The sequence below is a fragment of the Hesperophylax consimilis genome, chromosome 31 (assembly GCF_061612785.1).
Source record: "Hesperophylax consimilis isolate HC1 chromosome 31, BYU_Hcon_1.0, whole genome shotgun sequence".
Lineage (NCBI taxonomy): Eukaryota > Metazoa > Arthropoda > Insecta > Trichoptera > Limnephilidae > Hesperophylax > Hesperophylax consimilis.
In genome coordinates, this window is record NC_142866.1 from 12,586,633 (window position 1) to 12,613,764 (window position 27,132).

At 34.5% G+C, this 27,132-nt stretch overlaps 1 protein-coding gene across 1 annotated transcript in view; it reads right to left on the reverse strand.

Moving 5' to 3' along the window:
- The window catches only part of LOC149409468 (discoidin domain-containing receptor 2-like), a 628,632-nt gene that overhangs the window by 374,084 nt on the left and 227,416 nt on the right, over positions 1–27,132 (reverse strand). The window contains exon 3 of the mRNA XM_089649799.1: positions 22,221–22,277. The gene's annotated coding sequence lies outside the window, so the exon portion shown is untranslated. The remainder of the gene's footprint in view (positions 1–22,220; positions 22,278–27,132) is intronic.

Below are 27,132 nucleotides of genomic sequence, written 5' to 3' on the forward strand. Positions count from 1 at the left end.
CGGAGCACCTTCCATTGCAATATCGGTAGAACACTGAAAACATACCTTCCTGACTCCTGTGTTCTAAAGATTGCAATACGTTTGTTAAGGTAGGGGAATCTATCAAACAGACCGCTCGTTTCTGCACAGAGTCAATGAGGTTTTTTCAGGTATTTTGGGACTCAAGACAAAAGATGGCTTGCGAATTTAACAGATTTGTATATGGTATAGATTCAGTGTAGATCCCTCATCTAGGAATTATCTTTTCAGTGGGTGTAGTATAATCGAGTTCTAGTGCATAATTCATCCATTCCGTTGTGCCGCGGAGTCGCTCGTCGACCGGCTTACTCGACTTAACCGTGGAATAAATTCACCTGCGGCGCGGCGGTTATTCATTCCTCGCTGACTGTAATGCGATGCGCTATATGCCGGGGTTGCAGCGCTTCTGACGAGTCAATTATAATCGAGGTGTTAAATTTGTGCTGTCGTTGCCGTGAAAAGAGCATATAGCACATGAAATGGCTTTTTAGCACTTACCCACAATGTTGTACTTTTATCTTATCTTATTTTTCACATTTAAATGGAAATGACGTAGTTAATCAAAAAAATGTTACGTTGACAAAAAACATCCAGAAATCACAAGCTGTACAAAAGTTCATGATGCCATTCTATTGTTTTTACAACAAATAATCAAAGTTTAGTATTTTTTTAAGACTAATCATCTAAAGACCTGCTTACTTTCATTTTGACTTCATTCAATAAAAATCCATATCGATATTTCACATCTACCATGTGCCCCGTGAATGCTAATTTGATTTAAAAATATATACAGATTACACTTTTTTTTAAATATCACACGTATGAGAATATGGAAATGATATGTTTGGTTAATTTTGCAGCTGTGTGTTACAATACCTTCTACCAGCCACCAGGCAGCCCCTAACAAATAACTCAAAAGATTCTTGACATGTCAGCAAACACAAGAAAATCGGGAAGTACAAGAAAGTCAATGACTTCCTGTAATATTATTGGCCGATTGCTCCGGTGACAGTTCATACATTTTCTTGTGTCCCGATCAATAAGGCCTACCATCTTTCCATTCTCTCTGGCATTCTAGTGTTCAAATTATTATTATTATTTTTTTTTTTTTAAGCTTCCGATTTTATTGTCCGGGTTAAATCTTCCCCATAGGAAAAACTAAACCCTTCCACACACTTTTCCACAAATGATCATCTAGTCAATCAACATTATGTAAGTGCATTATATAAGCAAAATAAATACAAAACAATACAAGAACAACACGTCAACTCACCAGAGATAAAATGGGAAAATAATTCACCGACTCCAGATATTTTCATATCAGAGGGTTCGGCTCGGTAGAACTTCTAACAGGGCCTATAAATCCTACTGATCCCTCAAAATAAATATTTAAAAAATCTTTCGTTATCCTACATGTATTCAAAATGACCAACTTTTGCATTTTTATATATAATATTTTTGGTAGATCTAATACAACTAAATTTTTAATGAGAGAGCTAGGTATAATGACAGGAGCCGAAATAACGAATGGTAATATTTTTATAGTTATATTTTTATATTATATTATAATTAGTGTATTCCTAAAGTTTTCTTAATAATGTACATAATAATAACATATGCATCATGCTAGGGTCACCGTTTAAGATTATAGATAAATGTTGCTGATCGCGACACCAGAGAATTAATTAATTTAGCCGAAGCATCGGCCTGTGTATAAGGACGTTGACTCTCTTATTTCCTGATTTTTTTGTGTTTGTTGACGTGTCTAGAATATTTTGAATTATTTGTTAGGGGCTGCCTGGTGGATGGGGAGCACTTAAGCGAGCAGCTAAAATATTATATCGATTGAGACAACCATTCATTAAAACGCATCAAATTAAATCACAATGTTAAAGGTTTTATATAATAAATATGACATATTGTTAAGAGTACATGTCTGAATACATTTAATATTCATAGAAAAGAGTTCTCACAGCTCATCAATGCGATGTGGTTTTGGTTCGTGATTCATAGTTCTCCTTAGTTAATGGCCACAAAGAGGTCTGGTCGAGGCACGACTCCGGTGACGAATAAGGCAAGTAATAAGAAAAGATTAGTTCAATTACTTCTAATATTCAAAAGTAAACCCGAAAACTCCGCCCACAGAGCCTTATTTCTTCTGTTTCCCAGGTGACACACGGAAACGGTAAAGACGAATCCTAATATTGTAGACTTAACGCTTTTACAGTTCGCAGTGGCGTACTAACAACTAACGACATCGATTACTACAAATATCCTTTTTTTTTCAATCGTGCATTTATCATACTAAATTGATTCAGAGATGAATAAGATTGTAGTTCCTACGAATGACTGCAAAGATTGTTTAAGTACAATAATTAACAAAATAATTGTTTTATTTTATTAAATATGTCAAACCAAAAAGTCATTGCTTTCTACAATAATATGGTACAATAATTATTAATAATAATAACTAGTAGTTGACCTTGCATAATGTTGATTATTCCGATTTCAAAGCTCGTAACGTTCGTGCGAACTCTGGCGGAGTAAAAAGGTACTGTACAACACGGCTACCATCTTGACAGAATTTACCGTAGACGGAACACACAAACAAATTTAAAGTCGAAATGAAAAGCGCTACAGTTAAAAAAGGACTTCGTTACGCTCTGTCAATAAAAATAATTGGTAAATTTGTTCAGCGCCGTTTTTGTGAAAAATCACGTTAAAGACGTTCAACACTAATTTTGCTAGTATTTATTGTAATGTGCACAAACAGATATGTCAAAAATATAGATAATAATTCTTTACATTTCCGCATTTAGTTATTGCGAAAAGTATCAGTTCTTTTGTATGAGCATAGCATTTGAGAACTAGTTTATGAAGCAATTTATGCTTATACTAACCGGTGAGCAGAGATGTAAAATTTAAAAATAGATTTGCAACCGTAACATTTATGGAGATAATTTTCTGAAGTGATGAGTTTTAAGCTTTGCTTTAAATTCTGTCAAGTCTTAAATCATTGTCAATCGTTTAAAAAAGAGCTATAGTTTTTTTTAGCAAGTCTTTCACAACATTCAAATAATTTAAGTTGATTTATAATCATAAATTACATTATGTCTTAAGTATGCACTGAAGTTGTCTAGTAGACTTTACTTATCGTTGTTAGAAAACTACTTTAGAAACGCAAAGCTCTTAATTCATTAAACTTTTAATAGAAGTGTGAAGTTGTTGGCACGCCACTGCCTTGTCTCAATTTCAAAAGACGCAGTATAAAGGCCTGATTACACCACACGACTCGAACAACAATTGACAAAAAATATCAAATTTTAAAGATTGATCATACCCACGACGGCCATTCTATTCAAATTCGTATGACAATGATTACAGTGTTAAGTCTAGGAGTTATGCAAGCGGTTGACGGCGGTTCACAGCTTCGTACGGAATCCTAATTCTCTTCTTCTTACCCCGCGTTGCGATACGATCGCCTCAGACCAGTACTAGAAAATAGTCGACATTGCTTTATCAAATACGTTCCACGTTTTTTCAACGTACATCTAAACCTAAAAAGGTGATATATTATATATCAATATTTGTATGAATACGTATTCCGCAGTCCTCATAAAATATTAACTGATACTTTGTTAGAAACTCTGTTAATTCATTCGTCAAAGGTTTGCAGACCCGTTTTTAATAGGAAAACAAAAATGTGACCAGATTTTGAATAAGTGAACAGTTTTTTTTTTATATCATTAATTTTCTTCGGGCAAAACTTAAAAAAGCTCCTCTAAAACCGCACAAAAAATAAATGATGTGTTACTATCAAACATGATATTACAAATCATGAGAATGACTTTTGTAAGCTTCGAGATGCTACCCTGAATAATTCCATTGTAGCCAGGCAATTACGGAGCGGAATGCGGGACTTAAAATGATGGAGGATTTTCAGAGATGTCTTTCCGTCGGCTGCAATCCTCTTTAACTCCAATTCGTATCGAGTTGACGCCGCTCTTGGTAAAAAGACATTTCAGTTTATTTATCGCTGAAAAACACTGCTCGAAATCTGACAGACTGAAAGTGAAAACGCCAAACATTCGGGATGTCGCATCGGGCGCTAATCTTCTGGCGTGTATTCATTTGTTGTGGATATTTTATGGAGAATACATAATAAGCACAAATAATGACTTTTCAATCGGAGTTTTTGCTCATACGTATACTCGGCTGTCGCGTCGTTTGAAAGACTGCGAGATGAATCAATGATGATTATTGAAACTTCATAAACATATAAATAGTTAAAAAAATGGTTTGATAAAAATCTATTAACATTAAACTTTGAAAAAACCTATTATATGCTTTTAAGTATAAAAAAAAACTCTCATTACCTTAAATATTAAAATACTAACAAATAAATTCACATAAAAAAATTAACTTTTCAAAATAATTACGGTTTATGCATAGCAAATAAAAATTAAATTAAATTTTTAGGTGTACTAATAGATAGTAATCTTAAGTGGAAAACTTATATTAACTATATCATAAATAGATTAAGAAAACTCATTTACATTTTTATTAGTCTAAAAAATATACTTAACTTGAATTTTTTTATTACCATTTACTATGCTCTAGCCCATTAAATAATACGGTATGGTATCGTTGCATGGGGGAGCTTACAAAAAATCACTTTTACCGCTGGAAATAACTCAAAGACTAATAAAAAAAAATAAAAAAAAACATCAGATTACCCAACCTCACAACTTTTCCTAAACTTTTAAGTTCCACAACTCAATCAACTAGCGACAGAGCTGAGGTTAGAATCGTATTATAATAAATTTAAAAATAAAATAAACTTTACTATCTTAAATAATTTAGGTAAGTAAAATCACGAAGACATCTCATTATATATATATTTTTAAGTATTATTATATTAAAAAAAAAATCTATTCACATTATATGTTTTTTTTTTTTTTTTTCTTCTATATACATATGTATGTTAAGTTTTTTTCCCTTAACGCACGATTGTTAGACTCTCGTAAAGGTAAATATGTTTAGTTATTATTTGAAATATGTTCTTATTATGTAAATTTAAATAATTATACTGTATGTTATAAAATAAATAAAAAATATTTTATAAAAAGTACTTGAATTGTAGGCTGTGCGGTATTCGGTACGGCAATTTAAGAGCAAGTTGCCCAAATCCTAGCCGAAGAAGATGCCAACGACACTTTTCACTGGTATTTTACACATTATAACTGCTGCGAGTTTATTATTTATTATTTTAATATTAATGTGTCATTATTTTAAAATTGCATTTAAATACAGTAATGACGTATTGCCCATCTCACTAGGTGTGAAACTCCAGAGTTGAGATAACAGAGGCAGTTTACAGAATGGTTGTTAGATAGGTTTTTGTTTACACAGTATTATGAAATTGACAGAAAAAAGAAAATCAGTATTTTTTAACTATTCAAGTATGAATGTAGAAGATTAAGAAGAAGCAATAATAATTTTGAAGTAATCAAATTTGAGTTTGACAAAAAGGCACAGTTATAAAAGATAAGAAAAAAAGCAATTGAAACTTTGGTCAAATGTACTTACATGTAGTCCTAATAAATATGTTTATTGGAGAAAATTTTTTTTTTTTACTTTTAAAGGATCTTTTGCAACAAAACATTCCGCAAATCCGGGTTCGTGGATTTAGCTGTATGAAAACGTGCACCTACATCAAAAGTTGACAGAAGACTAAATATTTTTTATCGTACCATACGATCCTAGAATATTTATAATTTTATTGTTAAAAGTAGATAGGTAACAACCCACACCCGTACAATATCAGTTTCAATTTCAGTGCCGATGAACCGGTGTTTATTGAAATATTATTTTAACGGTTTTACACAATATAACAATATAAGTATTACGATAATTTGCTACATACTTTAATTTACCTCACAGGATCTGTTCTGTTCTTTGTTAATTTTGTTGTAAAGTTTTATTGATCTTCCCTACTTGCAAGGCTAGCTAGCTTGACCGTTAGTAATATTTGGACGTAATAATAATAATATTTGGATGACCGTATGATTTTAGATTTTCATGGCCAAAAGTATTGTGTTTTTTTGGGGTATTATGCCATGGTGCGCTACCTCTTTCTTTAGCCAACGTTTCGGACAGCATTGCAGTATCCATAATCAGGGCACAAGTGTAATCATTACACATTTTGAGACTGTTGATTTCGGTTGGAGTACAGCGAAAATAAAATTATCGGTGAGACAAGATACCAAATTACTGAATTATTTTGTAGACATTATTTGTAAAAAGAATTACGAAATGTGGAACAAAAACGGATCACTGGGGAGCCCCTAAAAAAGTATAGTGAAGAAAGACATTTTATTTTGACCGGTCAGTGGTTGAGTGGGCATAGCGCTTGGGTCTCACCCGAGCGTCGCGTGTTCGATTCCTCGGCGGGCTAAGTCCTCCATCACAACACAAGCAACATTTTCGGCTTTCTGTGGTGGTAGTAGGAGATTTTCAAACATTGTTGGGTTATTCGTAACCCGGGAATGTTTGTCTTTCTTTTTTTTAAAAAAAAAAAAAAAAAAATTCTAACCTTCACGCCTTGTAAGCGATTGGATAGGTAGGATGCCAGCCACTTTTTGATATCGGAATTAGAACCAAATATTGCCATAGTTTTAAATATTAGCTTGATATATACAAGCGTATATAAAAGTGTTTCTAAATTTTAACAAAAAAATAATAGGATTATGACGATTTCTTTTGATAAACAAAGTTCCATTAAGACAGGTTTTCAACCACCGCTAAATCGCCTTAACAGAAATGCCATAAAAGAGAAATAATCATTTGCATAGCATGGGAACATTTTATAATTGGCTTCTTTACTTCTCGTAAACCGCAAAATGCAAACAGGACGGAGGAGAAGAAGAAAAAGCAGCGATTGCTCTACCATAATATTTAACATTCCCCGCGACAGAATGTCACCGCGGGAGCTTAGCGGCTTTGGGTTTTGTTCGGAGAAAAAGCTCCAGAAGTGTGACGCGTCGCGCTGATTGACACGTGACGTTTCAATAAGAACAAATCTTTTAGTTAAACTAAATTGCTTTTCTTTTGAAGGATACATACCAACAGAAAAAATATCTGCGGTCCGATGTTCGAAGGCTTTTTTGTTTGTCTAATAAAACTTCGGACATAAAAAATAATTTATTTTTGCAAGTCAGCTTGTGTTTGGCGATTATAGTTATAGATTGCGACTCGAACTTTTGTTCGGATTTTAATAGTTGAATCTATTTGGATTTTTTGTAAGGTTTGTAGTTCAATTGTATTGAATGGAGGAGTGCAAATTTTTTACATACTAAGCTACGTGCTATTATGGGATTGGAAATAAAAACACGCTTGTGATTTCAATTTAATTTGATCTCCGAAGGGCATGAATTAGATACCAGATAGAATTAGAACCTTTATTTATAGATCTAACGGTGGGCCATAAAATCTTAATTATTATTTTTTATACAAAGTATAAAAATTAAATAGTAAATAATTCTTATAACTTTACTTTAATACAATTATGAGAAGGCATGTAATGCTGATTAGGTAGGTACTGACCTAAAATTCAACCTGTCCCACGTTCCATCGCATGTAATCAAATGAAACGTGCTAGCATAACATTGCAAACTCCGTGTTTCCACAAATATTATTATAAGACTTTGCGTTGTTTGAGTTGCACTAAATTAAACAATATGCAATTGTACCGCACATCGCAATCAAGTTCTTCATTTGAACAATTAATATTGTGTTATGGATATAATCTCGAACAGAGAATATTTTATTAGGTTTCATGAAAATCGGAATGCTTTTCAAAGGTGGTAAGCGTTCAAAAAGAAGAAGAAGAAGATTTATGAAGATTGTTTGAAATGGAGATATTTATATAAATACGAATAATAAAGGGAGTGATATGATATTACAAAATATCTGATTAATAGGCGTTAGCGACGGAATCGTGGCACGTAGTGGAAGTGGGATGGAAAGAAGATGGGGAAGATCCAGTTACTGAAAATTACTAGAACTATATCAACAAACTATAATTCTAAATGGTGATATTTCACAGGAATGATACTGAAAGTCTCTACCACTCTGGAGCAAGTTATTAAAGGTGTTTTACACGATGATTTTTTCGTCCAGTTTCTATATGGGTAATCTGTCCATAAAGATTTTAACATCGATTTTCATACAGATGACGGAAATTAATTTTTGATATCTCTGGTCTGTCATTGTTTTAGGTAACTAATATTGATAAACATAATATATGTGTATTACAGACATGGATTACTGTATTGCAAATTTCGCGTGCAGTTTTGATGATTTGTTGACGGCAACGGTACAGGAAAATAACGAATGGTTATCTTAAAGTTTAGTTCGCGATTTAGTACTGTCCAAAATATTATCTCTTTTCTATTAGCAATTAGTCTGTGCATTCATAAGTACCAAAATTAAGTTCGTGTAAAGCTAAACCTTTCGATATAGTTTCCACATGAGAATCGGTTTAAAAAAAAACATAGTTTAAATCTCCCACTAAAGTATATTACATTCATACATATTATTCATAAATTATTCCGACGCCTTAAAAACTAATAAAAATATCTTTGTTAAATTTTCTTGATTTTTCAATTGAAAGTTGAAAGAAGGGCTTATTGCGTAGATCGTAGTTACACGATGTACGAACGTATTAGCCAATGAACACGGAGGTATCCTCGGACTATGGAAGTGGAGTAGTTGGAGATGAAACGGTAAAGAGTGGGCAAATAGACCGATGCACGATGTCCGTTGTGTCCGAATATGTTTAGTTTCGGGGCGACCAAATCACCAACAAGCATAAAGAAACAGCCAGTAAAACGTGATCACTATCGTTGGCCGGGGATCAGCGGTGATATACTGGAGGTTTGATGGGACGGTCGGCGTTGCCAACCGTTTTCCCTCGACCACAACTACAATATCACAACTTACAATGTATAATCATACTCTTTACTAGCTCAATCTATCAGGAAATTTTCTAATTCTTATTGTTTATCCTTATCTACAATTCAAAAAAGTATATATAGGTACTTAATATATGGGGTTGCCATTTACCCAAGTAGTACTACTGACTCCGAACAGTTGCATGGTTTTTAAATATAAACAACAATTGAAGACAAGGCATTTACAATGATTCGTCAAGTATCATTGAGTCATTTGGCAACGGTGCGTAGACGCAAACGAACATTTGCATCACAGTTAACATTTGTCACTTGAGAAAAGCTAGGTTGTGAAACGATTTGAACCCTCCCACAACATAGTTCACTTCAAGACCCAAAGTCACTTCTGCATCACCTCAAAATCCTACACATAGTAACCCTAAACGTAACACAGGCCCCACATGGAGAAAAATGAGCAATGTTAATTTATTAATTATCTCTTAAAACTATTATAATTCGGTTAAAAACTTGCAGGCCCTTTCCTGAAATACTTTTTGTAAATTCCTAGTATATCAGAACACGTGTCCATGCACCTGTATTTGCCATGATAATATAAAATGATGAAATTCGAAAATATTATAGAATTTTAGTTCGAATTTTAGCAGGAAACCCATCAATTCATTCGTTAAGGTCCTGCAATCCCGTTTTTTACAGGATTACGAATAATTTTAAGAAATTCTTAATAAATAAGCAATACAAATTTTCTCCACGGGAGTGAAATTATTTTCCAGTGCCTGTGTGGAGTTAGTAATGTTAAATAATGCAAACTTTTTGAGTACCTTTCCTATGGGAAGTTTCCATAGGTTTATAAATTTTTTGGTAAACTAATGTTTAAGACAAGATTTTTCATGCATAGCACAAAGGGTAAAAATTATTTTACAAGCAATAATTATTCGCCTGAAACACTCCTGAAACACTGAATAATTATTGCTTGTAAAATAATTGTTACCCTTTGTGCTATGCATAAAAAATCTTGTCTTAAACATTAGTTTACCAAAAAAAAAATTATTATTTGACAAGTTCTAGTATTTCACCTAAAAATGTAGACAATTTGTCTCGACGCCATCTAGTGAGAGAGTTAGCACTTACAATGCCTTTCTCATATAAAATAAAGTTGGTTGTTTTCAGGTGAAAAAATGTAACAAGCAGTAATTGTTGAATGAAACACTAGTATATATTGAATAATTTCGCGGATAAGAGATAAGCCGCTATAGCTCAGTGGTCAGAGCTGTCGACCGGAAATCGAAGGGACACGGGTTCGAGTCCTGTTGGCGTCATGTATCTTTTATCAGGAGATTTTTCAATGTGGATGAGTGTTTCAGGCAAATAATTATTGCTTGTAAAATAATTGTTCCATAGGTTTGTTTAAAAAACGTTACAGTCTTTAAAAGTCAGAGTTCGCAACGGAGGGTCAATCGAAGGAAGTCTGTGTATGACCCCAAGACGGATTGACGTTAGTTGTCGACGCCTGCCTGGGCCAGCGAGTTCCATTCGGTCGTGTTAAATCCGGGCGAACCCCAAACATGTATCCCGGGCTTAACGCACAGACAACAGGTGTCTAGACTCGAGACCTTCATCGCCACCACAAGCAGCAAGCAGGCACAGCCAGAGCCCTCTCAGCTTAATGGGCAAAGATTAATATTGTGTTATTCATTGTTCTCAAAGGGAGCCGGATTTGCATTCAATAAAAGGTACACATGTTTCAAAGATAATACGAATCATAGTATAATCATTTAGGACGATTATTGATGATGTTGTGAAAGGATTCATTGATTTTAAGTCTTGTCGTAATTGACTGAGCGTAGCAAAGTCCTGTTTTAACTCGAGCGCTTCGCACTTCATCTGTCTGTAAATTTTTTTGTATGTTCCTTGTCAAGATGGTAGCCATGTTGGGTAATACCTTTTTATTCCGCCAGAGTTCACTTGAGCGTTACATTATGCCAACTCACAATAATCAACAAAACGCTAGATCTACTGTTCACAGAACTACTAGTATGTATCCTCTCCCATATAATTGTTATTTTAATGTAACCGTTGATCGTTTTTACACTTTTTTTTCGCCCATTGGGCTTTTACATACATGTTTTAAATACAAACTTCAAGTACATACATAATTGTTATAATAATCGTATAATCATAATAACAAACAGATATACCGTTTATGGTTATTTCAAATCTGCATGTATAATTGCTCTTTGTTATCCTTTTGTTATCTATTTGTTTACCTATTTGTTATCCATACGCTATGCATAAAACCTTGTCTTATAAACATTCGTTTATCATTAAAAAATATTTGACAAGTCAAAAATATTTCACCAATAAATGAAGATATAATATCTCGACGCAATCTAGTGAGAAATTTATTTATTAATTTTGAAGTTGGTTGTTCACAGGTGGAAAAAATATAATAAGCAGTAATTGTTGATTGAGGTACTAATACATATTGAATCATTTGGTGGGTTGGAAATAAGCCGACATAGATCAGTTATTTCAGAGCACCTGACCGGACATCAGAAGGCACGGGTTCAATTCCCGTTGACGGCATTTATTTTTCTCGGGAGATATTTTCAATTTGGTGACCGGATAAATCATCAAAATGATAATTCATCACATCTTTAAAAAGTTATATAAAGTCATGGAAAGTGATGTAACAAAAAATAGATTAACTTTGTTATGTTAGTATAGGTTAGGTTAGGTTTAAATTTTATTGTTTTTCATCGTTTCTAATGACTTCATATCACTTTTTAAAGATGTGTTGAATTGTCACTGTGTTGAGTTATCATGGAACAGGCCTTTTCAAACATATCACATGTACAAATAATAGGGTAAAAGTAAGAGTAGGATATTATTTAGTTAAACCATACGAAAATTGGTAGAAAGTAAAAATTAAATAAACACAGATCAGATATCTTCAGGACTATTAATTTTAACAAAAATTTATAAGAAATAATTAGTCGCCCGAAATATCAATACAAATTGAAATGTTCCATGACAGTGACTCAACACAGTGACAATTCAAAACAACCTTTAAAAAGATAGATAAAGTCATTAGAAACGATGAAAAACAATAAAATTTAAACCTAACCTAACCTATACTAACATAACCAAGTTAATACATTTTTTGTTTCATCACTTTCCATGACTTTATATAACTTTTTAAAGATGTGATGAATTATCATTTTGATGATTTATCCGGTCACCGGAAAAGCCACACGGGCTATCAATAAATGTATTAAAAAAACGTATTCATTTGACTTAACATACAACTTTCAATCATACACCGATGTATATAAGAGTATGTACAAATGGTTAAAAGGTACAACAGATCCAACAGTCCATCCATAAAGGTAAAATTTCTCAAAACGTAACGTTAGAATTTGAACACCTCGGGGTCAGCACTTCCCATGTCAGTAATATACATTAACAAAAAAATGTTGACAATTAACAAGTATGAATAAAAACGGTGAATAAATCAACTTGTCGAATTTCGACAAAATTCGTTGATTTCTTAACAGCCTCTTCTTTTCGACGTCTCCGGTTGCATATCAATATAAGTAGTTATTCAATACCACTTATAATAAAATAACCACTTTCATCGAATCAGTACACATGCCGGGTATGTGATATGATCAGAGGACAATGTGTTCAGACGAATGCATTCAAATGTGCACCTCATCTTACAGAACACTGACACTGACAGTACATACTGATACAGACTCGGAGATTGTGTGAACTATGAACTTTGCGAGGTGAACACACACTTAAATTACGATTACAGCACTCAACGAGATGCCTTGTTTATAGCGACTGTCAAAAGTAATGCCGATGATTACTGTCATTATTTTTTAAGAACGTTTCCGTTAAACATATAAACAAGCATTTTTGGTTTTAGTGTCAATGAATCACATTATACTTTATTTGTACAATAAACCATTGGGATGTCTGCTTTTCAATATTGTATATGTATTTTGTGAATTCAAATTTTATTGCGTAATATTTAACGTCATCGATGATTGACGCTGAAATGCTTCATAATGTGGTTCAATAGAAAACAGGTCATATCTACAAGACAGTTGAGAAGATTTTAATGTAGCTATGTAAAAAAATGCATGAACGGTTTGGATTATGTTTTTAAACAAACCAAAAAACGGTTAAAATCATTCAATCTTTAATTTATTATCGCATTTTCAAAACCTTAACAACCACTGTATTTTATTTAAAAAACATAGTCAATCAACTGTAAAATTACCCGAAATAAATCAAGTTACATTTTAAAATGTGTATTTTACAAAAAAAAATCAGTTAATGATCGTTGAAAAATTATCATATTTCTTAAATAAACATGTCATAACATATTCTGACATCAGCAGCTTTAACATTTTTTCTTTCATTTTCGTAATTAGGTAGGTGGTAAAATCTATTCAATGATATTTTCAACTATTTGAAAATGCGTGGCAGAGGCTTGTTGAATAATGTTGACATTGAGTTATTATTTATTGTCTTGAATACCTCCACAGTAAAAACAGAAACAGCCTAAACTTCAATTTCAATTTTTGGTCCGACATTTTTATGCGATCTGATTAATATTATTTAAGGCCCGTATTTTGTCCACAAACATTTTTACCACACGACATTTCCAAATGACATAAATATCCAAATCGTATATTTTTACACCCAAATAAAAAACAACTGATCTAAGTGGTTATTTTAGTATTGCGATGGGTATTGGAGTGTTCGCTGGGTTATTTGATGTGGCCATTGAACAAATAATCCCTAGAAGTGAGAACAAACCGACTTGAAATAAAACTGATGATGGCGATTAACATAGTTTATAATATTAGAATAAAAAGAGCCATTCGCAATACAGCCCAGAATGTTAGACATTTCCAGTATGGGCAGCGCGCATTACAGCCTTCCACAGCTTCTGAAACTTTATCGGCTCTAGAATTCAGTGTGCATCTATAACGCCGCTCACGTTCATTTTAGTTTAGAACTCAAGTTAGCCTAGCACTCAACAACTCAACGCGCCTGCCGTCGAGATCCACTCGCGTCTCCAGCTCGTCCATCCTCCGCCTGCATGGCGTCGAGGACCGAACGACATCTCACGGGGGACCAGGATGATCTCTACCACCAGCGGTCAACATTATCACTAAGTCTCCTCCCTCTGCGCGTCGAGTACGTATCCACATCCCGCCATGATGTGACCTACATGCAGTTGCATACTGCTCCAACAACGTACCATAACATATTTCATTTGTCCCACAGGTCCATGAAGTTGTTTTTCTTATCAAGAAAGAATACCAATATTTTAAATCATTTGATCCATTTCAGCGGAAGCTTGGAAAATTGAATTTACTTCTGGCATGCCGACACGCCCACTTTGCACTTCTATTAGTTTATCTTTTCGGTGGTGGATATGGCCATTTTTTGATACGGCACGTATAAAAACGCCTATTAATCATATCTGTGTGGATTTATTGCGTGATATGTCAGATTAATAAAGTTGAAAGCTGATGGGGCCAGTAAAACTGCTGCCGTAAAGTAAGGCCCTGGCACGGTCTAGTACCGGTCTAATCCATTATTGTGCAAGATGCTTGGCTTACCACCGCCAGCAGGCTACCTTCATTCCCCCATTTACCGCGGTTTGTTACTGCCAGACTTAAGCAGCTATGACTTCTTTATTGTGTCCCGCATTCCATACTCCTCAATAACGAATCGAACTAATTCGATGTGCGTGATAATTCGTAGGTTCTTAGATGTTGGCTAAATATGATTTTTGATATGTTTTTCATTAATATTTGCTTAGATTGTTTATAGGGCCGACTACAGTACAGACCCTTGCGAGTGATTTAAAAGTGTTACGTGATCAAGTCAGTGCCATTGAGCAACGACAAAATGCGAAAGGGGGCGATTGTAATTGATACTCGTTTTCACCTATTGCTGATTAGTGTGTTGTATTACCGTAGTATTTGTATAGGCCTTATACTTTCTTTTTTTCTAGGCTTATTATAAAAAATGCTTGATTATAGCAATGGCCAAGATGTGTGGTTCTACTTGCAGTATTTAACTAAATCATTCATTTATTTTACAAGCAATAATTATTCGCCTGAAACACTCATCCACATTGAAAAATCTCCTGATAAAAGATACATGACGCCAACGGGACTCGAACCCGTGTCCCTTCGATTTCCGGTCGACAGCTCAAAAAAAAAAAAATCATTCATAATAATAGTTCTAAGGCTCTAAGCCATCGAAATTTGAAACCAAAAGTTCATGATTTGGCATCAGAAAAATAATTTTCCTCTGGACCTATATCGTATTTTGGGATGCTGTGTGGAGGGTCATTTTTTAAGAACGGTATGAGGGTTGGGTAGAAATCTAGGGATCAGTGTGTCCAGGAGTGACGGACATATGAATATATTCCTCCCACTGCGGCGAATGGAGACCAGTTGGAGAGATCAAAGGGTCTCCCTCTCTCGATCTGGCCCGCCACGTAGCTGGTGGGCATCCTGAATACACCTCAACCGATGAACCTGGGCACTCCTGCTAAATCACTAAAAGTAGCAAACCACTTGGGGTGACCTGTGGCAGAGGTATTGTTTATCTAATGAATGGTTCCCGGGGCGGCGGTACCCGAACACGCCTCAAAAATTGGAGTTGATACCAATGATATGCAAAGACGTTAATAGCATATCCACTAGTTGTGATTTCATACCTACTGTGTAGACTTACAGACAGTGATAAAACAAGCTATTATGGTTAGTACCTACGACTGGTCCAGGTACATAATAATATACGACATCTCCACCGCGGCGTATTATTTCAAGTGGTATTTTATTCAGCCCAAATATAATATGTAATAAGGATGTTTACGGCGGCCATTACGGAACTCGTATTTTTATTGATATCATTCCCTTATTGGATAATAAAACATAAGCACTATAGTACCTATTAGAAAAAACCCTTACTTTATTGAAAACACACGAGCATTGAGCAAGACGTCAAGTTCTGACGGACAAATTACTTTTATAATTAGGTAGGTACACAGCCATCCAAGAGTAGGTACGTGAAAATAATTATTGTTGACTTTTCTGAAAATTAGCAATGTATTACAATTATATGAAATTTTATAGGTGTAACCACCATAGGGTATGTAGTGATCTCGGAAGTTTTATTTTAGGTCGGGCGTATTTAAATTCCTGTGCATCGAAAAAATTACCAGTATGGCCAAAAGTATTATCTTGATAGATGTATTTAATTATACTGGGTTTTTACAGATTTTCTCACTTAGGTACGTGAAAACAATCCAGTTATAAAACATCAAAACTCAAATGACAAATAATACAATGATAGGCAAGTAATACATAATACTTCTTCTTCTCCTTCTTCGATGGCGCTACAGCCCATATCGAGCTTTGGCCTCCTGCAACAGTCGCCTCCAACTCCTCCTGTCCTCAGCGGCTGACTTCCAGTTTGTCACCTGGAGAAGCTGTGCTGCATCCCCTCTTACCTCATCTTCCCACCTCAGTCTGGGTCTTCCCACTTTTCTCTTTCCACCTGGGTGACCAGTCAGAATTCTTTTTGGGACGCGTGTATCCGGCATTCTCTGTACATGCCCAGCCCATCTCAGCCTGAGTAGTCTCATGTGTGCAGAGATGCTAGGGGCCTTATATATATCGTACAATTCTATATTGTATTGTATTGTAATACATAATACACTAGCGTAATATATTTTTAGTATCAACAGAAAATTTTAAACGTATAAATAATTTACGAAAATGTCTACTTCAGCACACTCTATTTTATTATATAGTCGACGCATTTGGGGAAGAAGGCTAAAATAGGCGATATTATTTTAACTGTTTGAGTAACTATGCCATGTTGCGATTCCTCCTTCATTATCCAACGTTTCGGACAGCCTTACAATATCCATCAGCAAGGCAGATGTCACAATAATAGTTTTTAGTTTTAGCTTTTGTAGTAACGTAAAGCGCTCTTAAGTACTTATTTTAGTAATATTACGAATGTATCTATTATAAACCAACAGGCAGGTGGCAGACGCCTGAGGAAACCCACCTATGTCCAGCAGTGACATGAGTAGGGTTGATTGTGTGTTGAAGTGCCAGGAACTATCATTTGTACAAAAATAAATAAATCTTTTTAGAAGCACACATCCGTGAGACCCTGTCACAGATTCATGTTTGTACAATTAAATGAGGATATTTATTTTATCGCTGAGCCTCAGTTCTAGAGATACAGATATAGCGCCACAGTGTTGTATCTCGCTGCAAGGGTTTTTCTGGAGTAATTCGAGTATTCCGCAGAGGAAATATGAACCCGCTCGCCTCCTAGGGCAGAACACAAAATAAAATGTTTTCTTTATTGACATCGTTAAATTCCTTTCAATTTAGACGCCGCCGTCCCGTTCGCGGGGCTTATTAAAAGAAAAAATTGCGGGGAAATATTTTTTTGCGGGATACAAAGACAATACGGCGCCACGGCGGGATGGGAGAGCTGGGGGGAGGGGGTGAATACAACTCTCCTCCCCCGCCCCCTCCCGCCCGGCGCTGAACAAACTCTTCGAAAGCAGAGAGGTAAGTGAGTGCAATTCAAATTCTTTGCACAACTTTTAATGATTACGTTCATAGGTAAAATTGTAAAGTTACACGAGTATTATGAACTTTAAACGTGTTTTAAAAAACATGTTTATATCGATTTTTTACTGAAATTGTGGAGGTAAAAATAAATGGGTAATATTTATTTCTAGCAATCGTGTGGTGTGATATTTTTTTCTGGATGATAAAATACAATTTAACCAAAATATATGAACCAAAAAAAAGTATATCACAATGCACTTTTTACGTTTTTCTACGAGAAAATCTAAAAAATAAACTTATGTACCTATTTATATGTGAATGCCTGATTTATGATTTCTGAAATGTGTGCTTAAAAAATTCTAAAAAGAAATCTGTTCATTTTACTCCATTTATTTTACTTTTATTATTCTTCATTATAAGCACCTGCTAAAATGCCAAAGCAGTTTGTCAGCAGGTCAATTTCACAATTTTGATTATAGCTCTAAAGCACACATTTCAAGTGACTAAAATACAAAGACATAAAATACGAAGCCTGATATAACAAAAAGATATTACAAAACATATTCTTTAGGCATACAGACACTCAAAGGGACACAACATACTCAAATAAGAGCATACAATCAATGGACACTAATTTATTTACAAACATCAATATAAAAAATAAACCATTTTTTCAGTACTTTTTGACAAGTGGTGGATTGTCATGTGCATTGGCATCTTATTTATTATAGGAGGATTATTATTTATTAGTTATTTTTGGAATGGATTTACCTTCGTTTTGACTAAATCTTGTGTTGAATGTGTGATCTTCTTTTCATTTATATATAGGTATATTTATTCTATTCTAAAAAAGCTACCTATTTACCTAGTTAGAAAGGGTTAAAAATTTTACGATTTTCTCGCCGTACAGCCTTCATTTACAAATTCGTTCGGATTTACTGCAGCAGATGATCTCTAGGGATCTCTAATTTGACCAGTTACTTGTGACTGTGAGACACTGGGATGGAGCAAGGTGCGAACCACTGAGCTGCTTTGGTCTCTGAATCACTTATACACTAAACCGTTGTACCACCGAGTCTTTATTGCTTAATCAATTAATTAATTCATTAAAGAACTTGTAAATATTCTTCAGAAATATCCAATCGAAATAATGCATATGATCACAAATCAATTAATGAGTATCGAACGTACCGAGAACATATCATATCTCCATCATATACATCCCTCTTCCTTTTCCTCTCCCTTTACCTTATTGTAAGTGTAATCGTGTAATGCAAAATATAATTCCTAGATATCTCCAAAACAAGATACTTTCTTGGCCCAACTTTTATTGTTCAAAGCTTTTTGTTGTTGTTAATTCTGTGTGTTGAGCAGTAGATATTTTCATTGTTTTGTTTTCCCTCTCAAAAATTTCTTTAAAAAAATTGAAAAAGAAGGTATTTTTATTTGATGTATCTAGTTTCTATAACGATTTAAAATGTGCCAATTTCGATTTGTCGCCAAAATGAAATGTTCATTTTTCTTCGTGAATTTGGCGCTGTTGACGTCATGCCGGGCGACGTTCGTCTTGACAGACATTGGCGGTTTCCATGTCGTAATGACGTTGTAGCAAGTTAGAACCGTTCCAGAATGTGCGGTTTTAGTTCGTTTTAGAAATCAATAATTATTAATGAAAATATAAAAAAAAACATGTATTTAGTACGATAATCGCAAGCAGAAAAATAAACTTTAAAACTACAAATTTTTAACGGTACCCATAGATTGTGAAAAAACCACATTGCTTAACGCAGTTTCTTTTTTTAACACTTTTCCACTGAGCCTCTATTAGCACTAAGTTCTGAGTCATAGTCACTAATCCTAGAGCCAATATGGCTACAGGGCAACTGATCATCTATTGGCACTGAGATTCTGAGCCAATATGGCAAAAGAACCACTGAGTCATCTAGTACTGAGCCACGATCCATTGAACCACTGAGACACTGAGCCAACATTGTCGGTATGTCGGAGTTAAACAGCGGGTGTGGAGGGTGGGGAGGCTGTAAAACAAAAGTGACGTGAGGGACTAAAAGGCGTGCGAGTTGGGAGGGCTAGATGTGCTAGATGAAGCTAGATGGAGCTATGCGGAGGCACTCTCTAGGATTTAGGTGATGCCCGCACTCGGGTACGACTGTCAGGCGGTAATGATAGAATAAGTGAAACGGTGGCATTTTAACGTTTTGACCAACAAAATTTAAATTTAAACTACACGAAGAAGGGGTTCATTAATTGTATGATGGTAGTGGTATGTTATGTGACTTGAATGCATTGAATGTAAATATAGGTCACACATAACTGGGCAAGGTTTATAATTAGTCAAAATATTATATAATGTCTAATGCACACATTATCATCTCTTCCTATTACAGGCGCCTAAATTTTATTGATTATTTAAATTGTGAGTATGTATTAGTAATTAATTACTAAGTATGAACATTGTGAAGTTTGAAATCATTCTTCCCCGACTTCTGATGATGTAAAACAAATGTTTAGGATGGGTTGTTTTACAGAAATTTAAATGTTAATTTTTTTATAAACAGTTGAATGGTCCCCTTTGAACGCCGATTCTACGTCCGTTTCAGCTTTAAAAAAAATTGTGTCAGCTTATTACAATTTGATAGAAAGCTATAAAGCACATAGAATCGGCGTTTAATGGGGACCTTTTATGTATTAAAAAAAAGAAATAACACTGAATTGCCATTCAATCTGTGAATTTCTGCGAAACATTTGGGCCTAATAATTTAAAAAAATTACCTATTAAGTCAATCATATTAAAAAAAATAATTTAAATCGTTTAAATTACATAAACTTCTTAAATTAAATGGGCATAATGTCATATTATATCACTTGGCGTAATGTATATGATTTACTTAAGTAATGGAAATCATGATGTAGGTAATATTTACAAAGTAGTACTTAAATGCTAATGGAATATGATGTTGGCGGTTTAGAATTTCCCCTCGCAGAGTAGTTATACAAGGCTCTCAGAGGTCAAGCCACACCAAGGACCATAGCTTTCCGGCGAATGTGTGATCGTACGTCTTTAGAGCGGAGGTACGCAAAGAGAGCCAGCGGGCTAGCGGAGCAGTATAAGCACTGAGAGGGTGGGGGAGGGGGCAGACTGAGTCTGGGAAGCGGAGACACCTGCGCCGACCCTTATGGCACCCCCGGGACCACAAATTCTTATTAACCCACCCACCCCTCTCCCCCACCCGCCCAACTAATGCCTTCCTCGCGCGGCTATGCCAAATGGGCCGAGTTTCATTGCCTAAGTGTTGCCGTATGTTTTGCTAGATATACGAGTCATACACGACTAATATTATGTTGTAATGTATATGCTCTGGGAGTCTTTTACATGAAGCGAGGGAGTCAAACAGGATGAACTTCCGAATTTAAGGTTGCGGCGTGGATAATAATGATAATTCTTAGATGATTTCGTATTTTACTAAACCAACTGTAGGATAGATACTTTCTAAAGCTATACACATTTCTTAAAACCACACTGAGAGATGTATCTAAAATTTTAAGTAAAAAATATTGCTAACCCCCTTAGAAAAAAATAACGTTTGTGTAAATTTCATTTCGAATACCATCTAATTAACGGTAGGCATATTAATTTAAATAAATAAATAACATCGTATACAACCCTATTAAATACAAATGATCGATATGTTTTAATGTCAATTGGTTTAGGATAGATCATGGATATGTTTACCATTTTAATCCCAACGAAGAAACCGTTGGTTTTGAAAAATATTCTTAATTAAATTATTTTGATGAAACAGTGGTGTCTGCAAAGTTATTCGTTTCATTTAAATCAAAGTGATACAACAAAGTGAATTTGAAATTATTGTAGAAGTAAGCATATTATTTCACGAGATGCTAAATTTTATGCAAAGTGAAAATTATAATTTAAAACATAAGCAAAATATGTATTTCCGTCAATGCTAAGATAGCAAAAACTTTTCAAATCAATGAACAAAGTAAAAGAAATGCAATAAAAGCAAATAATTCATTCGCGGTGTTTAAAAAGCAACGTTCCCAGTTAGCGCACCGGGCGCGGGTCCTTGGGGGGGGGGCGCAGGGTGCCATTGGGAATAATCATTTACGGCTAAATGATGCCCATTAAGTTGGTGTTTTTGCAACAAGTTTCAGCCTTATTTACGGCCGCAGCCCGCCAAGGCGCTCCCTCTTGCGGTAGATCCTAATACTAAATAAGAACCCGCACAAAATACAGAATACACAGATTTCATCTGCGCCGTGCGACTTTTAAAAATTCATTTTCTTTCCCCTGCAAAATACTTTTTTTTATTAATCCAAAAATATACAATATACAGGATGAAATTATTCCCCGTACAAATAAGCAAACTTGGAACAACTTGAATATCTCAATTCTGGGACAAATATAATTTTAAAAAAGTTTATAGGACGCTGCTGGTACCGCGGTAATGTGATTACAAGATTTATTTATTAAATGAAGCTACGGTTAGTATTTCTTTGCGTGTTTTTAAACAGAATTAAATTAGCACTATGTAAGTTATTAGAAAAGTTGACTTACCTATTTAGGTGACGCACAGAGCAATAATCTGACTCTCTCCTTCAAAATTAAGCCCATCTGGAAACAAAAAAATAAATATTTAATATGGAGTAATTCATGACATAACACAAAAAAATAAAACTTTTAAAAGAACTATAAAATTAATTTAATTCATTTCTAGTGATACGGGCAAAGTACTCATGTAATAATGCATTTTTTAAGGCAGAACAAAAATAACATATTTAATCAAAACATTTTTTTCCTTCCATTTCGTAAGGTCAAAAGTCTGGGTGACAATGCAGGATTCAGAATAGAAATACCATGAAGGGATTTAGGACATTAAGAAGATAAGGAGAGGATGCAAATCTTATCACCAAACAGGGTAAATGAAATCTCATGCAATGCTAACGTATTGATTATTATAGGGCAAATTTCATCCAAATCGACCTTTCAGAAGAAGTTTTAATCAATAAAAAATATAATAAATAACTCATTGGGTAAAATTTCAAACTGTAATATTTAATCAAACGAAAAATATGCAACCGAATAGACAAAAAAAATTACCATTCCCAAATGCGACAGAATCGTTAGTTATGTTTCTGTTTCACATTTCTCGTTTAAGAGTCGTTATTATTGTCTTCAACATATAAGATTTTAGTAAAACTCTGCACATATATAGCTGCACACCTAAAATGTTTACAATCATTTATAAAACGAAATTATGTAAAAGCGTATCGTCGTATAAAGGTTTTTCGCAAATCGTTTCCTATCTGCCCAATTTGCAAACTAGTGTGGAAGGATCTCCATTCGTTTAGGAGCCGCATAACAAATGTCCGCCGGGAATCCCCTTTCCGGCATACCTATTTATTCCCGTATTGATTTTAACCAAATGTGAAAAGTAAACAAACCCGTTTCCTGCAACACTTGGAAGGCTCTAAAAAGCCAACTTGAAACACTGTTTTTTTTTCACGCCGTGATTTATGTTTATTTAAATAAGTCCCCAATAACATGAATTTGGATACAGACGAGAGTACGTGCAGCCGGCACTGTTTTTGCAGTACAATATTATTTTAAAGTGAATGAATCAGCCCAGAGGCGTATAGTGATTTTTTTTCCAAAATTTATATAGAATTAATCACTTTAATACTTTCAAATTTCAAATAATATGAAATTACAAATTCATTATTAACATTTAAACTTTTCATTAAAAAAATTTAAACTTAAAAAGGTAACTTAAAGGTAAAGGTAGTCCTTCCCTGAACAGGTATAATATCTATTCCGGCAAAGACGGATGTGCTGAAACCGGTAGGCATTTTTTTGAAAATAGTGAGTTGCATGTTACGAATTGAAGTTCCGTCGGTATGATAATCCAAGGTATGTTGTGAGGCTGAAGGTAGTGGAGAGGGGAAGGAAATGGGGAAGAGGAAGGTGAAGAAGTACCTTACTATTCAGATCTGGTTATCAAACATGGCCAAAGCCATTTCAAGCAACGTTTTAATTCTGAATTGTGGTCTTAGGGTCTTAACAAAATTGATCTGACCACCGAGCTAATTCGACCTTTTCACCTTCCGTCAATTTTAACTGTGTGTTTCAAATAATCTTTTTCGGGTTATTAAAAAAATATTAAGGTATATTAGCTGACATTTACCCGGCGTTGCTGGGAGTTATCCTTAGGAGATAACTTTAACTTATAACTTTAGGCGATAAACCTTTTTAAAATATACAATTCCGTAGCACATTATGTTGAGGTATCTCATAAATTTTAGCCAACTTGATTACAAAACATCGACTCTTCTCTGCTTTTTATAAATATAATGTACATGTATCATATATATAAACCTTTGGGATGAAATTCTCTATATGATAATGAAAACCCTATTAAAATCCAGTGCGTCGTTTAGATGAACTAAGTGCACAAACAGACGCGAAAAGCGACTTTATTTTATACTACTTAGAAACGAAGCCTACACTATTTATAAAATTTTGTATTCCGTTATAACTCACTTCAGTAAAATCAATATTATAGGTAATTTTCTACCAGAATCATAATAAATCTTTTCATAGCGATGATAAATGTGTATCGAACTGAGTGCTCTAAATTATGTATGCAGTAATAAGCGTGTTACAGACTATCTTCGAGGGAATCGTAAAATTATAGACATTTATAATGTACGAGAAAATGGTGTTTTAGAGGGAAAAAAATAATTTTGTGTATACCATGTAATTCATAATCTATGCATCTACCAGTTGCTTCATGCTTATAATAATAGTTTATTCAAGAATGTATTCAGGGGTGGTCTAATGCAATACATTCCACATTTTGAAATAACAAAAAAAAGAATAATAAGAAACATAAATTAGACAATAACAATACATAGATAGGCACATAAAATAGAAAACAATAAAAAACGAAAATATAAATGCGGAAAAGAAGTGAAAACGTTAAAAGTATGCAAGCATCCGTTTATGGATGATATTAGACCGTCTCCCGTCTCCATCCAGGTAACCATGGCAGTGATGATTGTATTGTTTGATTGGCGCACTCTGCGCCATGCGCTTCGCATGTGGTGGCAGAGAAGTACTCTGCACTCGTCCCTCGTATGCATAAATTAAGTTGTAAGTATTTATTTTATTTAATTTTTTTTTTTATGGTGAATACCTCACAAGAGTCCCAACTGCTCCCGTCTGGAGCCAGTGAGACTATGGCATCCCCAATTGGGGGATGTTGTGAGGCTGAAGGTAAGTGGGGAAGGGAAAGAGGAAGGTGGGGAAGTACCTGGCTATTCAGATCTAGTCACTAAACACGGCTAAAGCCATTTGGAGCAACGTTTCAATTCTGAATGGTGGTCTTACACCAGGGCGATACTGGTAGTATCTTCCATTTATAATGCTAACCCTTAGAATGAAACAGAATACTCTCTCAAGGTGAGTTCTGGCGTGATGAAACTTGCAAACCTTTTTTTGTTTCAAACTTTAATGTATGTAAATAACGAAAAACAAGACCAAATGACATCTCGTCAAAACTGTTAGGAATTTGTTTTCTAAAGCAGCGAAAACTCTTCATGCGGGAAGCTCTGGCGTTATAAAATGTGCACACATTTTTCTGTCATAAATTTCTAGTGAATGAATCATTGAAATATGTACCTACTAATGTGTCGTGATACTAGATTAGCCCTGTCTAGTTAAATTCATTTTAAAAATAACGCCACGTAGCGTACGTCACAAATATGTAGATGAACTTAACAACCCAACTCTGTTTAAACTCCTTGTACAAGCGTTCAAACTCCTAAGCGAAACCACGGAGAATTTGTTGTCAGAGGTGTTGTAATATGGACATATTTCAAATTAAAATATTTGGAACTGGGTTATTTTTGTGATTGAAAAAATGAACTTGCCCAGCATAGCTGATAAGCAAAATAGCTTACTCTAGACCAACAAAAGGAAAAACGCAATGCACAATGCCCATTTCGCATTGCGACACAATGCGTGGGCCTTTTCATAAATGTGCACGTGAACCAAACCAAAATTGTGTTGGGGTTATTTTTAAATGAATATGCCGTGTCTAGTCTAATTTAGTCTATGGTCGTGAAGTATGATATATTTTATTTTTTTTCACTTATTTACTTTAATACTGAAAAGCTTTAAACTTGCGTGAATTCGGTTAGTAATCAGGCACATAAATAAACAACCTATAGATCTCATTGTAAGGTATACACGCACAGAGTAGTATGGGAAAATATGTGAAAATAATACTATGTATTGACACACATTTTTATTAGACCTTTTACAAATTGTCATAAATCTTCGGATGGAGTCCAATAATTAAGCTGCCAGAATAAAAAGCCAGTACATCAGTTTTTCCACACTCCAGGAAAGGCTCGTGAAAAATTGGAAAGCCTGGCGTACGTCGTTACCTGGAGGCGGGAAGGGCAACTTATGGCCGGTCATAAATTCAACAAAATATATTAAAGGGGATCAATGTTTGTAGTCGGTCGCCATGGCTACTAGTTAATACACGCCCACTTATGACACTCGCCTCGACACGTGGAAAACTGACGCACGCACGTTAATAGGCGACTTCACATTAAACACTGAACTCATTGAACCTAGAAGTGTCATCTACACCGATTTGAAATAAACCCGATGTGACCAATTTACATAACGATGTCTTAAAGCGAGGGTTCAATAACAGTCGACCTCAGAGCAAAATGATCGTTTGTTAATTTTGGAAATAATAATGATAATTTCCATTTTTTTCATTTTCCAAACAAGAATGATCGCAGGAGAAATTGTTTTCATTGATATGTTGTTAATCTGGTAATGAAACGATCAATGGTCAGCTTTTCGAAAAATTAAAAAAAAAAAAAAACAGCAAAAATTCTCATAAGATTCTTGTTCGAAGTAGATCCACATTAAAATGAAGATAAAAAGTAACTCAAAAAGATTGGGAACCCTTAGTGAATATAATATTGACTTGAAGAGTTTATATTATAACTCCATAAACAATTTTTTCGATAAAAATAATTTTAATGTTAATTCGATGATTTTTTGAAATAACTAATTAACTAACCGTCACGCTGTTTCTCCGCAGGGGTAGGCAGAGTGGGACCGACCGCCGAGCAACTCGCTTTTGGGACACACTCCTTTCCTTATATGCATCCACACATCGTCCCATACATACTCTTCTCCTATTCTGACTCTTGACATGGCCCGAATCGAGTATTTGGTTTACTTGATTGTGCCATGTCCTTCGTGAACATCACCGACTTCTTCTACAATTGACGCCTTTAAATATATTTTCATATATAAATAAATATGATTTAGTTTACAACTAATTTTTGCCAAACAGTGGATATACAATGCATTGACTTTAAGATATCGATATGATCTTTTGAATTCTCGAATTCCGATTCAGACTGGCAAACTAGTTTTA